The following is a 17038-nucleotide window of genomic DNA, read 5'->3' as shown; positions in this document are numbered from 1 at the left end:
TGGATGCGTCTGGGGAGTGTGGTTGTGGGGCCTTTTGCCAGGCACAATGGAGTGCGGGTCCTTGGCCAGAGGATTGGCTACAGCAGGTTTCTTAACCAATTTGGCGCTTTTGGAGTTATTTCCGATCGTATTAGCAACGGAGTTGTGGGGGCACTTGTTACTTAACAAGCGTGTGCAGTTCTGTTGTGACAATCTAGTGGTGGTACAGGCTATAAATACACAAACGGCTAGCTCATTGCGATTGTTACGGCATTTGGTTCTTAGGGGGTTGGAGTTGAATTCATGTTTTGTAGCAGTGCATGTGCCCGGGGTGGATAATTCAGTGGCAGATTCTCTTTCTCATTTCCAGTGGGATCGTTTTCGTCAGTTTGAGCCAGCGGCAGATGGGAAAGGGTTGCCTTGCCCCCAGTGGCTCTGGAGCATGGCCTTGGGTGTCAGTGTCTTTGATTCACCAATCAGTCAGTAGAGGTACGTGGTCGGCTTATGCGTCAGTTTGGTCGCAGTGGAAAAAGTTGATAGATCAAGTGGGGGGCTGCGCGTCATCTGAGGATTTCCAGACGTTATTGGTTATTTTAGTGGGGTAATCCTTTAAAACCGTCATTTTCAACAGTGTCAAAAAAGGTTGCAGAGGTTGCTTTTTGGTTGCGTTTATGGGGGTTAGTAGACGTATCAAAAGGATTTTTGGTGTGTCAGGCGCTGAAAGGTTATAGGCGGGATGCACCTGCCAGGGACACTAGGCGGGCAGTCTCTCTTTTGGTGTTGCAGACAGTGTGTAAGACGTTGAAGGAAGTTTGCAGGTCTGATTACGAGGCTTGTTTGTTTCCGGTGGCTTATTTGTTGGGTTTCTTTGGGGCATTTTGGGTTTTAGAGTTAGTGTCTAGTAGTAGCAAACGTGTTGGGGGTTGCTGCAAGGGAACGTACGTGTCGGGCCGGATGGTTTACAGTGTTTGTTAAGGAGGTCAAAGACTGACCCAGTTGGTAAAGGGGTGCGGATTAATTTACACCCGTTGTTAGGCTGTGCGGTGTGCCCGGTTCGGTGTGTGAAAGAATTGCTGCAGTATCGCCCGTAGCAATTTTTTGGAAGTGCTTGACAGTCACAGGTTTTCTGGCTGGGGAATATGCTTACCATTCCTTTAGAATTGGGGCGACTACAGTGGTAGCCAGGTGGGGTTTAGGAGATGCTGCAATTAAGCGGATCAGCCGTTGGGAGTCAGTATGTTTTCGTTCTTACGTTTGCCCTCATATTTTTTTAGGAGGTGATGGTTAGTTGGCCTGATGGTTGCTGGGTTACATGGGGGTAATGGGGGGGACGCTATAGTAACTTTGATGTGTCATGTTTTCCTTTCTTGTTGTTGCAGGGTTCTCTTTGTGTTTTGCCTGGATTGGTGGGCATTCTTACATATATTGTGGAGCCCTGCAGGCTGATGTCCGAAAGAGCAGAAGGTTGGGTTTTCCGAGTGAGGTGGTACAAGTTGGTTGGATAGGATAATGGGGTCTTTTGTGGGGTAGGGTTCTTCCGGAGTTTAGATTCTATGTTTCTTAAGATAGATTCCTGGATATTTTGGTTCTTCATGTGGGTGGGAACAACTTGGGGTTGCGTTAATCTAGGGATGTCATAAGGGACATCAAGTTGGATCTGTTGTGGCTGTGGACAGAGTTCCCGGGCCTGCTGATCGTCTGGTCTGAGGTGGTAGCCCGTCATACATGGCGGTTTTCCAGATCTGTGGATCGTATTAACAAGGCACGGGCGAAGTTGAACAAGGAGGTAGGGAGTTTTCTACGGCGGCAAGGTGGATTTGTGGTGCGTCATAGGGAGTTGGAGGAGGCGTCTATTCGGTTTCTACGGCCAGATGGAGTTCATTTAAATGAGGTAGGGATTGATTTGTGGGCGTTGGAGTTGCAAGAGGGGTTGAAAACGCCAGTTTGTGTGTGGCAGGACGAACATAGGTGAGGTATTACCGATGTTCGTTTGTGGCAGGTAAAATGGGGGATTCTGGGAGGCAAAAACTATTTGGAATATTTGCATGACTCTTTGGAGCGTGCATCTGAGGAGGTTTGAAGGAGTTGAAGGATGGGGGCTCCTGTTTGGGCTAAAAGGCCGGCAGGGGCATGATGTTTATGTTTGGTGCCCTTGGGTCGGGGAGTGCAGCCGAGGGCAAGGTAAAACTTCAACTGGAGGATAAAAAGAATGGGGTTACCTTCTAGGATCCCTCGTTATCAGGTGGTTGCGAAGTTGGGACATTGTTCATATATATATATATATATATATATATATATATATATATATATATATATATATATATGCAAGTTATGTTGTAAATAATATGTTTTCGTGGTTAATCTGTTAATAAATGGGCCGCTACGTCCTTTTATACCAAATTAAAGTCTCTGTTTGTTTGTATGGGAAAAAGGGGATGGGTTGGTAAGAAGGGCTGTACTAATTTTCCATCCTAGGAAGTCAGATCTACTAAATAGAAGAATAAGAAGTAAACTTTTAATCAAATGTAGTACAATATTGGGTGTTGGTGTATTTTATGCCACATTTATGAAATGTCTCATGTTGTTTGATACATTTTTCACTTAATTCACTTCAATGAGGCCGCAAAAAAAAATAGAACATGTCCTATTCTTGTCCGTATTACGGACAAGGATAGGACTGGTCTACTGAGGGCGAAACGCACACAGCCGATATCCATGTTTTGTGGATCCGCGATTTGCAGACTGTAAAACACGGTACGACTGTGTGCATGAGGCCTAAACATAACACTTTTGTTTAGAGAAGCTACTCCAGTTTTTCCACTCCAACCTCCTACAGGGGTGAGATTGCGACTTTTTTTTAAAAGTGTCCATGATATATCTGGAGTGAAACTCATTAACATAGCTAACCGCGCACACTTTTCTACCCGTACTACTATTAGGGGCCGTCCGTTACACAAAATGTGGCCAATATTCATGTTTTGCGAATCCACAATTTGAGTGCCACAAAACATCCAGCAGTCATGTGCATGAGCCCTCAGGGCATATGCACACAACCATATGGTCACTTTGCCAGCATTGTGGACCGCTATTTGCACGAACAGCGGCTGTGTGAATCCTGTATTGCAGTGCGGACCCATTGACTTGAATAGGTCCAGAATCTGCAAAATATGGCAAGAGATACGACATGTCCTATCTTTTGTTGAGCAAAGGCACGGCTCTGAAGCCCACGGAAATACTTGGAAGAGCTTCCGTGGGCTTTCCGGTCTGTGTGAATGAGCCCTTAGTCTAACCTCTAGTGGTTCTTTTTCAGTTAGACGGGTTCATATTCACTTAGGCCTCATGCACATGACCGTACCTGATGGATACTGGATGTGCGCATTCCGCATTTTGTGGAACGGAAGGTCTGGCCCTCAATAGACCAGTCCTATTCTTGTCCGTGATACATACAAGAATAGGACATGTTCTATTTTTTTTTTGCGGGGCCGCTGAATGAAACAGATGTATACAGCACACTTCAATGGGGCTGCACGTGCATATCATGTCCGTATGTCTGCATGGCCATTCTGCAAAAACATTTAACGTGTACTATTATTGTCTGCATTAAGGACAAGGATAGGACTGTTCTATTAGGGGCCGGCCATTCCACTTCCAAAATGTAGAATGCACATGGTCGTTATCCGTGTTCTGTGGATCTGCAATTTGCGGACCGCAAACACCCAACGGTTGTGTGCATGAGCTCTAAAGGGCTTTTTAGTTCATGATCATAAAGAGATTTTGCCTTAGGCCTCATGCACATGACAGTTGTTTTTTGCGACCGCATTTTTGGGAGGATCCGTTTTTTCCCCACAGATCCCTTGTAATAAATGCCTATCCTTGTCCGCAAATGTGAAAAAAGTAGGACATGCACAATTTTTTTTGCTGAAGGGAAACACGGACAACGGACTCGGAACACAAACGGATGAACTATCAGCATTTTTTTGCTGACCCATTGAAATGAATAGGTCCGCATAATATCGGCAAAAAAAAAAAAAAACTGAACGGAGGCCGAGAAAAACAACTGTCATGTGCATGAGGCCTTGCTCTGTTTTTATCACCTTGAGTAGTTCACAGTATCAATTGCTTGTGCAATTTCAGATAGAGTATCTGCACATTGGTTGGTTTAAGACACCAATCACCACAGGTCAGGAAAGGTAAGCCTGCTCTACATAGTGCTCTCCTACAGCCACATGTGCCAGTTTACATCCATAGTGAAGGGGAGTCAGGAGAGAGAGACTTTGTCAGCTAGCATATTTCTGAGAGCCATCAATTGCCATCTAACCAGTCACCATACCTTATCATCTGGTGACAGAAACTGCACCTTGTACCTGCTAATTTGAATGGATGTACTAATTGCTAATTGCTGGATGTACTACAAGTTATTCTATGTATTCATGTCTGCCTGATTACTTCACACTAACTTTTGACCGCATTGAACCCCAGGGAGCGACAGCCTGAGGGAGTCCAGATAGTGAACTGAGCATAAATTGTTCCATAAAAAAAAAAATAGGCAACACAACTGATAGTTTTTAAATGGGTATATTTAATGGTCAGTAATAATGATTCAGCTGTAATAAGTTACGTTTTATGGGAGTGAAAGGCATATGTCAAGATAAGGCAAAAACTGTCTTAGGACTTTACATATGTCACGGTCAAATATTTTGTATTGAGTAGATGCATCTTGAACTCCCAGGTCGCTGCTGGGAACAATGTTGTCCGAGTAGTAGGCCTATTTTACAGACTGATATAATACGCACTAAAATCGATTTTAGAGTAAAAATTGTTAGGAAACATTATTTCCTGTATATTTACTTATATAAAGTGCAAGTGCTGGCAAAAATTACAAGGAAGAGGCACTCCGATACAACCTGTATATCACATAATGGAGGACCTCATTCACATTGTGGTACAATTGTTCAGGTAGTGGGACTCCTACACTTATACAGCCTATGCACTAAGTGAAAGAGCTGCCAAAAATTACAAGGAACCAGCACTCTAATACACCCTTTGTTATACATAAAGGAGGGCATCATACACACCCTTGAAAAATTATCATTGATGGCCGGAGAAGCTTCAGAGACTTCTTAGCTTGATTGACAGTTTTCTTATCGGTCAAGGTTACCCTTCTCCAGCTCTATTCCTTACTAGGTCTTTTGTGCTTTGCATGTAGGGTTATGTCCATGGGCCGGGTTTTTTCACTGCGCCTGTCGCTGGCCACCCGGGGGTTATAGCTTCCCGACATCGCATCCGGCTTACCATGTTCCTGAAAGAGGATTTGGGGGTTTGGAGGGCGCTTCTACAATCTTATAATGGCGACACGTATTATATGTCCAGGGAGATTTCTTATTCTGAGTTGGTCCTGTTTTCCGATGCTTCCGGATCCTGCGGTTTTGGGACTATTTTTGGGACTCAATGGTGTGCTGCCTCATGGCCGGATTTGTGGCGGTCCTCACGTTACTGGAGTTGTTCCCGCAATATCTATTTTAGAGCTCGTCATGTACCAGGGGTGGATAACAAAGTTGCTGATGCTCTTTCCCATTTTCATTGGCAGGATTTTCGGGCATTTCTCCCGGAGGCGGATCAGGATGGCAGGGAATGCCCACAGCACCTGTGGCGGCTGGTGGACAGCAGTTGATGACGTTAATTAGATCTTTGGTTTCCCCTGCTACCTAGCAGGCGCATGGTAAGGCCTCGTCCGAATGGTGGGATGGTGGGCGACAGGGACGTATGTTCCCGTGACAATCTGCACTTGGAGGTCATGATTGAGTGGTTGTTGCATTTGTGGTCCATGCGCGTTTCTGCGGCGGTTGCGCAGCGATATCTGTCAGGGATTGCTTTTCATTTCCAGTTTCGCAACTATGCGGACGTGAAGCAATTTATTGTTCAGCAGGCGTTAAAGGGTTGGAGGAAGGAGTACATTTCCCTAGAAAGTTGGCGTCCCGTCTCTTTCAGCCTCCTAGGTAGGCCCTCCGAGTCGGTGAGTTGGTAACTCCCTCTTGTCGCAAGCCGGGCAGCCTGTCTTGTCAGGATGTTGTCCTGGGTACTGATTCGTTGAGGATTCGTTTAAGTCGGATCAGTTCGGCAGGGGGATGTGGATTCCCCTGCACCCGGTTCCTGTGGTAGCCTGCCCAGTTCAGCTGATATCCGCTGATAGTGCCCTGCGCTCGGCGGGCTACAATTTCTTTTCGCATGTGGCTTGCTCCCCGCTGATCCAAATTCCAGTTCACCATGGTCTTTTGGTCTTGCTTAGTGCTGGCGGGGGTGGATCCCAAGGAGTTCGGTACCCACTCATTCTGAATTGGGGCCGCTACGGAGGCGGCTCGGGCAGGTTTGCAGAGTAATGAGAATTGGCAGGTGGAGATCTGCTTGTTTTGCGAGAAATATTAGACCAGACCTTCTGATATAAAAAAAAAAAATATATATATATATATATATATATATATATTACAGGTCCTTCTCAAAAAATTAGCATATTGTGATAAAGTTCATTATTTTCTGTAATGTACTGATAAACATTAGACTTTCATATATTTTAGATTCATTACACACCAACTGAAGTAGTTCAAGCCTTTTATTGTTTTAATATTGATGATTTTGGCATACAGCTCATGAAAACCCAAATTTCCTATCTCAAAAAATTAGCATATTTCATCCGACCAATAAAAGAAAAGTGTTTTTAACACAAACAAAAGTCAACCTTCAAATAATTATGTTCAGTTATGCACTCAATACTTGGTCGGGAATCCTTTTGCAGAAATGACTGCTTCAATGCGGCGTGGCATGGAGGCAATCAGCATGTGGCACTACTGAGGTGTTATGGAGGCCCAGGATGCTTCGATATCGGCCTTAAGCTCATCCAGAGTGTTGGGTCTTGCGTCTCTCAACTTTCTCTTCCCAATATCCCACAGATTCTCTATGGGGTTCAGGTCAGGAGAGTTGGCAGGCCAATTGAGCACAGTAATACCATAGTCAGTAAACTATTTACCAGTGGTTTTGGCACTGTGAGCAGGTGCCAGGTCGTGCTGAAAAATGAAATCTTCATCTCCATAAAGCTTTTCAGCAGATGGAAGTATGAAGTGCTCCAAAATCTCCTGATAGCTAGCTGCATTGACCCTGCCCTTGATAAAACACAGTGGACCAACACCAGCAGCTGACATGGCACCCCAGACCATCACTGACTGTGGGTACTTGACACTGGACTTCAGGCATTTTGGCATTTCCCTCTCCCCAGTCTTCCTCCAGACTTTGGCACCTTGATTTCCGAATGACATGCAACAGTCCAGTGCAGCTTCTCTGTAGCCCAGGTCAGGCGCTTCTGCCGCTGTTTCTGGTTCAAAAGTGGCTTGACCTGGGGAATGCGGCACCTGTAGCCCATTTCCTGCACACGCCTGTACACGGTGGCTCTGGATGTTTCTACTCCAGACTCAGTCCACTGCTTCCGCAGGTCCCCCAAGGTCTGGAATCGGTCCTTCTCCACAATCTTCCTCAGGGTCCGGTCACCTCTTCTCGTTGTGCAGCGTTTTCTGCCACACTTTTTCCTTCCCACAGACTTCCCACTGAGGTGCCTTGATACAGCACTCTGGAAACAGCCTATTCGTTCAGAAATTTATTTCTGTGTCTTACCCTCTTGCTTGAGGGTGTCAATGATGGCCTTCTAGATAGCAGTCAGGTCGGCAGTCTTACCCATGATTGCGGTTTTGAGTAATGAACCAGGCTGGGAGTTTTTAAAAGCCTCAGGAATCTTTTGCAGGTGTTTAGAGTTAATTAGTTGATTCAGATGATTAGGTTAATAGCTCGTTTAGAGAACCTTTTCATGATATGCTAATTTTTTTAGATAGGAATTTGGGGTTTTCATGAGCTGTATGCCAAAATCATCAATATTAAAACAATAAAAGGCTTGAACTACTTCAGTTGGTGTGTAATGAATCTAAAATATATGAAAGTCTAATGTTTATCAGTACATTACAGAAAATAATGAACTTTATCACAATTTGCTAATTTTTTGAGAAGGACCTGTAATATATATATATATATATATATATATATATATATATATATATATATATATATAATACATTGATAATTGGTTTTTATTTTAGGAACTTCATTGTACCCCGTTGGTTATGGAGTCTTGTCGTGTGTTCTAGTCTAATGGTTTTTTCTTACAGGTCCGGGGCGGCCGGCTGTATGGATGGTCGGTCATTCATATATTTTCTGGGCGGCGCAGAGGGCGGAATGCAGACCCGGAGGGAGATCCCTCGGTTTACGCAAAGGGGATGTCTCTTGGAGGGAGATTCATGGCCTCAGGTGGTCTCAGCTCCTATCGCAGTGGGTGGATATTGAATTGCAAGCGAGCGGTTTGGTTATTTTGGTCATACATGCAGGGGGAAATGACTTAGGTTCCAGGCTTTTGGCGGAACTTTTGACCCTTATCCGGTCTGACTTGGAGCTGTTTCCATCATTTTTTAGGGAGGTGGTGTTGGTTTGGTCCGAGATCATTCTGCGGGTCTCATGGCAAGAAATATAGGCACACAGTGACTGCACGTATATCCCGCTTTGTTATGTCCCGGGGGATGTGTGGTTGTTCGCCACCAGGCAGCTAGAGGGTAGTAACCATTCTTTATTGAGGCCGGACGGTGTTCACCTTTCCAATATCGGTTTGGACATATTTCTTTCTGGCCTTCAGGATGGGGTGGAGCAGGCCATGTTCTTGTTGGGTGGTGGTCGGAGCCCCGTTTGAGAGGACGTGTCTCCTCCCTGGCGGCAGGTTAATACAGCGAAGAGTTGTTGCAGACAAATTGGTGTAACTGTCCGCTGGGAATCCAGCGGCTGGCAGACCGCCCTGTTTGGTAATGGTGTTCTATGGTTTTGTTGCTTTAATGAATGGCTGTGGTCGATCACCACCCAACAATAAAAGAGTTAAAGAAGAATGGGTTGTCAGTGTCATTTGTTACTGGGGGCTAGTATTAGAAGGGCCAGAAGTAATATTGGGTTTACCCCCCTCCCCCTTCCTATGGTATTACTAACAGTCTGTCGCTGCTGTCACCAGCGGCTAATACAAAATTACAGGGAATGTCACAGCTATTTGGGATGCGCAAACGTTATACAGGAGATGTAGCGCAGGTAATGTAACTGTCCACAGCGGACACCGTCTATGGAAAAAGTACACTGGATGTCACAGATATTTTTAGTATCCGCACATGTTAAACAGGAGGTATAGCGCAGATAATGTCGCTGTCCGCAGCGTCTACGGAAAAAGTACACTGGATGTCACAGATATTTTTAGGATGCACAAACATTATACAGGAGATGTAGAGCAGGTGATGTCACTGTCCGCAGCAGACACCGTCTACGGAAAAAGTACACTGGATGTCACAGATATTATTAGGCTGCACACACGTTACACAGGAGATGTAGCGCAGTTAACGTCGCTGTCTGCAGCGGCCAAACAATTGCAAGCTATTTAGTGCAGGTTGCGCTAAAAATATATATTGCTGCCAGATACAACTATAGTCCTTAAAAGGACTTTTGGATCTCTAACAATTGCACGCAATTTAGCGCAGGTTGCGCTAAAAATATATATTGCTGCCAGATACAACTATAGTCCTTAAAAGGACTTTTGGATCTCTAACAATTGCATGCAATTTAGCGCAGGTTGCGCTAATAATATATATTGCTGCCAGATACAACAATAGTCCTTAAAAGGACTCTTGAGTCTCTAACACCAACCCTTCTGAGAACTACGTGCGATGGATTATTATGGCTTCGACCAAAAGGACTATAAACTGCGTATTGAACAGTAAAGGAATTTATTACACAAATACAAGTCTACAGTCTATTATTATTGCTATATCTATATATATTTATATCACTTGTTATAGAAATATATATACATATGAACACACACCTCAATACATTAACAACACTATAAAACCTGACTACGCTAACACAACACAATCTACTATTCCACCCCACAATCTATCTAGACATACACTTACATACACACGTACACGTACCACTCACCCACCTGGCTCTATATGTCCCTACAGGGTATAAAGGGTTACACTGCAAGGGTTAGGCCTCTTTCACACGGGTGTCCCGGATTTGCTCTGGATGGGTCGCGTGTGCATTGCGGGAAAAACGCGCTAGTAGGCATGCAATTGCAGTCAGTTTTGACTGTGATTGCGTATCAATGTTCTGTTTTTTCCGCGCAAGTGCAGTGCGTTTTCCATGTGCGTGAGAAAAAACAGAATGTGGTACCCAGACCAAAGCCCGGGTCTGGGTTAGGTGTTCTATTCATTTTATTATTTTCCCTTATGACACGGGAAAATACCATAATAGCGTTCTTAATACAGAATGCGTACTAAAATGTGGATTGAGGGGTTAAAAACAAAAAAAAATCCCCCCCTTCCCTCTACAGTGGCCCCATGACAGAGTGAGGAGGGTGGCAGCAGCAGCAGTGGCAGTAAGGCTGTGTTCACATCACTGTTTATTTTGCCGTTCCTCTGATCCGTCAGATGAACGGGGAAAAAACTGATCCTGTATTTTGAGCATCCGTAAGGCTTTTTTTACATGGTCAGTATTTGGTCAATCTTTTGCATCAGTATTTGATAAGTATTTGTAAACCAAAAGCAGGGGTGAAACCTAAAGAGAGAACATTTTATGAAATATTTGCATCTAAACCTCATCCACTTGATCACGCAGCTGGCATCGTCTTCTTGCTTTGTCTTTCAGGACCTGCAAAGGGACCTGCGCTGTGACGTCGGCGCAGGTCCTGCTGAATGAAGATAGAAATCTTTTACTGCCATTTAGGGAAATCAATTCGCTACCACAAAGCAAGAGGAAATTTGGCTTTGCGGCAAATCGAATTTTCCCTGAAATTTGGATCGATTCGCTCAACACTACACTTAATGGTGATGCTTCATGTGTTGCAGGATTATCATGCCAACATTAGCACCCTGGCTGTGCCTCACCTTTTGCCAACACATCCTGCATAGCGCCAAGCTTTAATTCCCCAGTGACTTTGTGAAAAATTCCCACGTTGCCGAGTATCGCATTTTCCCTCCAACACTGTGTGATGCCTGCTAATGCATTCTGAATGGAAAAGGATCCGCACAGAATGCATCAGTTTGCCTCCGATCAATCTCAGTCTCCGATCAGTCAATTCCACTCTGGAGGCGGACACCAAAGCACTGCCTGAGCCAAACGGATCCATCCTGACACACAATGTAAGTCAATGGGGATGGATCCATTTTCTCTGATACAATCTGGCACAATAGAAAACGGATCCGTCTCCCATTGACTTTCAATGGAGTTCATGACGAATCCGTCTTGGCTATGATACACATAATACAAACTTATCCATTCATGACGGATGCATACGGTTGTATTATTATAACGGATCCGCTTTTGCAGATCCATGACGGATCCACCCAAAACGCAAGTGTGAAAGTAGCCTTAGGTATCGCACACGTCCGTAACCATCTGCTCTATAAAAATGTCACATGACCTAACCCTTCAGGTGAATGCTGCAAAAAATTAATAAATAAAAACTGTGCTAAAACAACCAATTTTTTGGTCACCTTGCCCCATAAAGTGTTATAATAAATAATCAAAAATTCATATGTACCCAAAAATAGTACCAATAAAACTGGCACCTTATCCCCTAGTTTCCAAAATGGGGTAACTTTTTGGGAGTTTCTACTGTAAGGGTGCATCAGAGGGGCTTCAAATGGGACATGGCATCTAAAAACCAGTTCAGCAAAATCTACCTTTCAAAAACCATGTGGTGCTCCTTTTCTTCTGCGCCCTGCCGTGTGCTCTTACATCAGTTTACGACCAAATGTGGGGTGTTTCTGTAAACCGCATAATTAGGGTAATAAATATTAAGTTTTGTTTGGCTGTTAACCCTCAATGTGTTAAAGAAAAAATTGGATTAAAATGGAAAACCTGCCACAAAAGTGAAATTTAAAAGTTTGATCACCATTTTACTTTAATTCTTGTGGAACGCCTAAGGCCTCTTTCACACGAGCGAGTTTTCCGCGCAGGTGAGGTGAACGGATTGCACCCGCACTGAATCCGGACCCATTAATTTCTATGGGGCTGTGCACATGAGCGGTGAATTTCACGTATCACTTGTGCGTTGCGTGAAAATCACAGCATGCTCTATTTTGTGCGTTTTTCACGCAATGCAGGCCCCATAGAAGTGAATGGGGCATGTGCGTGCGCAAGCAAGTGTAGATGCGGGGTGATTTTCACGCATGGTTGCTAAGAGACGTAAGGGAAAATAATAGCATTCTTAATACAGAATGCTTAGTAAATTATGGATTAAGGGATTAAAAATAAAAAATAAACTCACCTCCTCTTGATCGCATAGTTGCCGATCTCTTCTTACTTCTTTAAGTATAAGCTTCCGGCTAAAGAACCTGTGGTGATGTCACATCACATGGTCCACCAGACCGTGTGATTGGACCATGTGATGAGCTCAGTGACGTCACCACAGGTCCTGAAGAAAGAGCAGAGACCGGCAGCTATGGAGGAGGTGAGTTAATTTTATTTATTTTTAACCCTCAATTGACCTTCTACTAAGCATTCTGTATTAAAGAATGCTATTATTTTCCCTTATAACCATGTTATAAGGGAAAATAATAAAATCTACACTACAACTAACCCAAACCTGAACTTCATTGAAGAAGTTCGGGTCTGGGTACTACATTCAGTTTTTTCTCACGCGCGTGCAAAATGCATTGCACTCGCACGGAAAAAACTGAACCACGCAACACAATCGCAGTCAAAACTGACTGAAATTGTGTGCTCACTCGTACGATTTCCCCGCCACACACCTGCATCCTATCCAGCCCCAATCCATAACGCCCGTGTGAAAGAGGCCTAAAGGGTTAACAAAGTTAGCAAAATCAGTTTTAAGTAACTTGAGGGGAGTAGTTTCTACAATGGGGTCATTTATGGGAATATCCACTATGTAAGCCCCACAAAGTGACTTCAGATCTGAACTGGTCCTTAAAAAGTGGGTTTTGGCAAGTTTCTTAAAAATTTTAAGGATTGCTTCTAAACTTCTAAACCCTCTAACATCCTAAAAAAATAAAATTTAATTTCCAAAATGATGCCAACATAAAGTAGACATATGGGGAATGTTAAGTAATAAATATTTGCAATTTTTTTTAAATGTTTGGGAAATTAGAATTTTTTTATAAATAAAGGTGAAATATATTGACTCAAATTTATGACTATCATGAAGTACAATGTGTCATGAGAAAACAATCTCTGAATAGCTCGGATAAGTAAAAGCGTTCCAAAGTTATTACCACATAAAGTGAGACATGTCAGATTTGCTAAATTTGGCCTGGTCAGGAAGAGGGCAAATAGCCCGGATGTGAAGTGGTTAAGGCATGTTTGAAGGTAGAGAAGTTGGGAACAAATTAAAGAAAATAAATAAATTTGCAGCAATGGGGGGGGAGGGGGGAGGCAGAGGAAAGCATGCAGCTTTATCAATACAGCAGAGGTGGGATATCCCAAAACCACAGTGGTTGGCAGGCCATAGGGAAGCATATAGTGAGGGCTTCAGAGTCTACTTGTAAGGCCAACCTGGTAGATAAGCTTAGAAGAGCGTTTGAACGGTCAGCTGGAGAAGAAAAATCATATCCAGAATATCCACTGGACAAGAAAAAATTATATCCCAAAAACTATACACTATCCATTGTAAAAAAAAGTAGTATCCCTTTAAGTTTTCCCCCCTCGTTTAATATTCAGTAGATGTGCAAGGTATCTCTCTGAAGTACTTCTGCAAGTCTATCATCAGCAGGAACTTCTCACAATCTGTTTTAATCTATGTTGCGCTATCTTAAATGTGAGTTTAATTTGTCTTCCTTACTGTATAGCAAATATGTTGACACTAGATAAATAAAGGCTAATAATAGTAATAATCATCACAATCAACTAAGCTGCTGCTTCTCAGAGGAGATGTAAAGCTGTCGGACCACGGGAGCAGGAGACTCATCCGCCTGAGCAAGTTTTCTCTCTTCAATAACAGCAAATTCCCTATTTCCTCACCTGTTATGATGAGTACTGGTCTCATAGCAGAGAAATTAATTTACTGAAACACTGACCTCATGTTCAGGACGGGCCCTTAATGTGCCATGGAACAGCAAGGGAAAGGCCTTCCCTGGCAGAAACGGCTCCACAGAGGCCAGTGATCTGCAGCCTCCTGGTAAAACATGTTAAAGGAAGTAATCTAACAAAAATATATTGAGGTTATAATGCTATCATTAATGGTGTAAAGCAATTGCAACATTTCAAGCATGAAAAATGGGCTTCGAGAGTTTTAGAAACATAGTTGTTCCTTTTTACTTTTTACATTCATTTTCCAGGGAACAAGCTTTTATTTACTGAAGCATTACAACCATAAACCTTCTGAGCATCGGAAATATCATTATTGAAAGCATTTTATAACGTCGTGTTAGCAGATATTTTCTAAGGCTACTTTCACATTAACGTTTTTTGTGGATCCATCATGGATCTGCAAAAACACTTCAGTTACAATAATACAACCGCATGCATCCGTCATGAACGGATCTGGTTGTATTATATCTTCTATAGCCATGACGGACACAATTGAAAGCGGACTTTCAACGGTGTCAGAGAAAATGGATCCGTCTTGCTCCGCACCACTGCAGGCAGCGTTTTGGTCTCCACCTCCAGAGCAGAATGGTGACTGAACGGAGGCAAACTGATGCATTCTGAGCGGATCCTTTTCCATTCAGAATGCATTAGGGCAAAACTGATCCGTTTTGGACCGCTTGTGAGAGCCCTGAACGGATCTCAGAAACAGTAAGCCAAAACGCTAGTGTGAAAGTAGCCTTAATTGTCACAATGTTTGAAGCGATTTGCACATAATTGCAACAAAATACTGGAGTTTTGCCACATTTTCACAATTACTGCAATATTGCAGCGATGTGTGAATGCAAACATAAAGTGACGCTCCAGGCTAGACCATAATAAAGCTTGAGGACAGCTAGTAGCTATAGGGGATATAGAGGTAGCAGTTGCACCTAGACTCTAATGCATGAGGGGGTTCAGAAGGCCCAGACACATAAAAAGACACCAGACTTATAAATGGTATAGTGGGTGGGGGCACTGTTACAGAGCTTGCATTTGGATCCCAAAGTTTCAAGTTAGGGGCCTTTTACATTAAATGTTCATATGACTGCTTTTTCCTGACAACTGGCCTGTGTGCAGGTGCCGCTGATCACCCAATATACGTAGTCTGGACACGAGCCTGAGTCAGGATAGGCATCATACAGTGGCGAAAGGATAGCCATAGCAACCATAGCAGTGGCTATGGGGCCCTACACCACTGGGGGCCCATCCGGGCCGCCTTCTGTTGATTTAATTTTTTTTTATTTTTTTTACACACACGCACTACAAACAGGCAGCCAGGCCCGAGCCGCGGACCACCCGCCCACTACACTAGTGTAGTGGGCGGGCGGGGCGCAGCCGATCCGCGGCTCGGGCCTGGCTGGCGAGAAGGAGTCAGGACTGGAGTGGAGCAGGGCGCACGCAGGGCCGGGCCGAAACAGAGGCTGGGGAGGCTCCAGCCAGGCCACTGAGTAAGGAAGATCCGTTCATATTCTAACCCCCAGGCATTCCCATGGTGACAGGGACGCTGGCCTGGGGGTTAGAATATACAGGGCCACGCCGCTCACAGGAGCACATTTATAAACTAATTAGTAACTTGAACTTTAATCATTGACATTGCTGAATGCTGATCTCTTTACTTGGATTGGATACCTTACTCTGTCTTAGCTCTGGTAACAGCAGGCAGTGCGGGCGGGCGGCGCTCACTCACTGGCGTCACGCGCCTGCGCCGCCTAGTGGGAGGAGCAGGTGCGTGACGTCAGTGAGTGAGCGCCGCCCGCCTGCACTGCCTGCTGTACCGTTACCAGAGCTAAGACAGAGTAAGGTATCCAATCCAAGTAAAGAGATCAGCATTCAGCAATGTCAATGATTAAAGTTAAAGTTACTGATTAGTTTATAAATGTGCTCCTGTGAGCGTCGGGGAGGGGGATCTGTGGATGGCACTATTTAGGGGAGTGGGATCTGTGGATGGCACTGTTTAGGGGAGGGGGATCTGTGGATGGCACTGTTTAGGGGAGGGGGATCTGTGGATGGAACTGTTTAGGGGAGGGGGATCTGTGGATGGCACAGTTTAGGGGAGGGGGATCTGTGGATGGCACAGTTTAGGGGAGGGGGATCTGTGGATGGCACAGTTTAGGGGAGGGGGATCTGTGGATGGCACAGTTTAGGGGAGGGGGATCTGTGGATGGCACAGTTTAGGGGAGGGGGATCTGTGGATGGCACAGTTTAGGGGAGGGGGATCTGTGGATGGCACAGTTTAGGGGAGGGGATCTGTGGATGGCACCGTTTAGGGGAGGGGATCTGTGGATGGCACAGTTTAGGGGAGGGGATCTGTGGATGGCACAGTTTAGGGGAGGGGGATCTGTGGATGGCACAGTTTAGGGGAGGGGGATCTGTGGATGGCACAGTTTAGGGGAGGGGGATCTGTGGATGGCACTGTTTAGGGGAGGGGGATCTGTGGATGGCACTGTTTAGGGGAGGGGGATCTGTGGATGGCACTGTTTAGGGGAGGGGGATCTGTGGATGGCACTGTTTAGGGGAGGGGGATCTGTGGATGGCACTGTTCAGGGGAGAGGGATCTGTGGATGGCACTGTTCAGGGGAGGGGGAACTGTGGATGACACTGTTTAGGGGAGGGGGAACTGTGGATGGCACTGTTCAGGGGAGAGGGATCTGTGGATGGCACTGTTTAGGGGAGGGGGATCTGTGGATGGCACTGTTTAGGGGAGGGGGATCTGTGGATGGCACTGTTTAGGGGAGGGGGATCTGTGAATTTGCTATGGGGCCCATGCATTTCTAGCTACGCCCCTGGCAGCATACAAGCATATCAGTGAGACAAGTGCAAGGTTAGGGCAGGCAGCAGTAGGGCAATC

This window comes from Bufo gargarizans, chromosome 7 (assembly GCF_014858855.1).
Source record: "Bufo gargarizans isolate SCDJY-AF-19 chromosome 7, ASM1485885v1, whole genome shotgun sequence".
Classification (NCBI taxonomy): Eukaryota; Metazoa; Chordata; class Amphibia; order Anura; family Bufonidae; genus Bufo; species Bufo gargarizans.
This window is presented reverse-complemented; position numbering follows the sequence as displayed.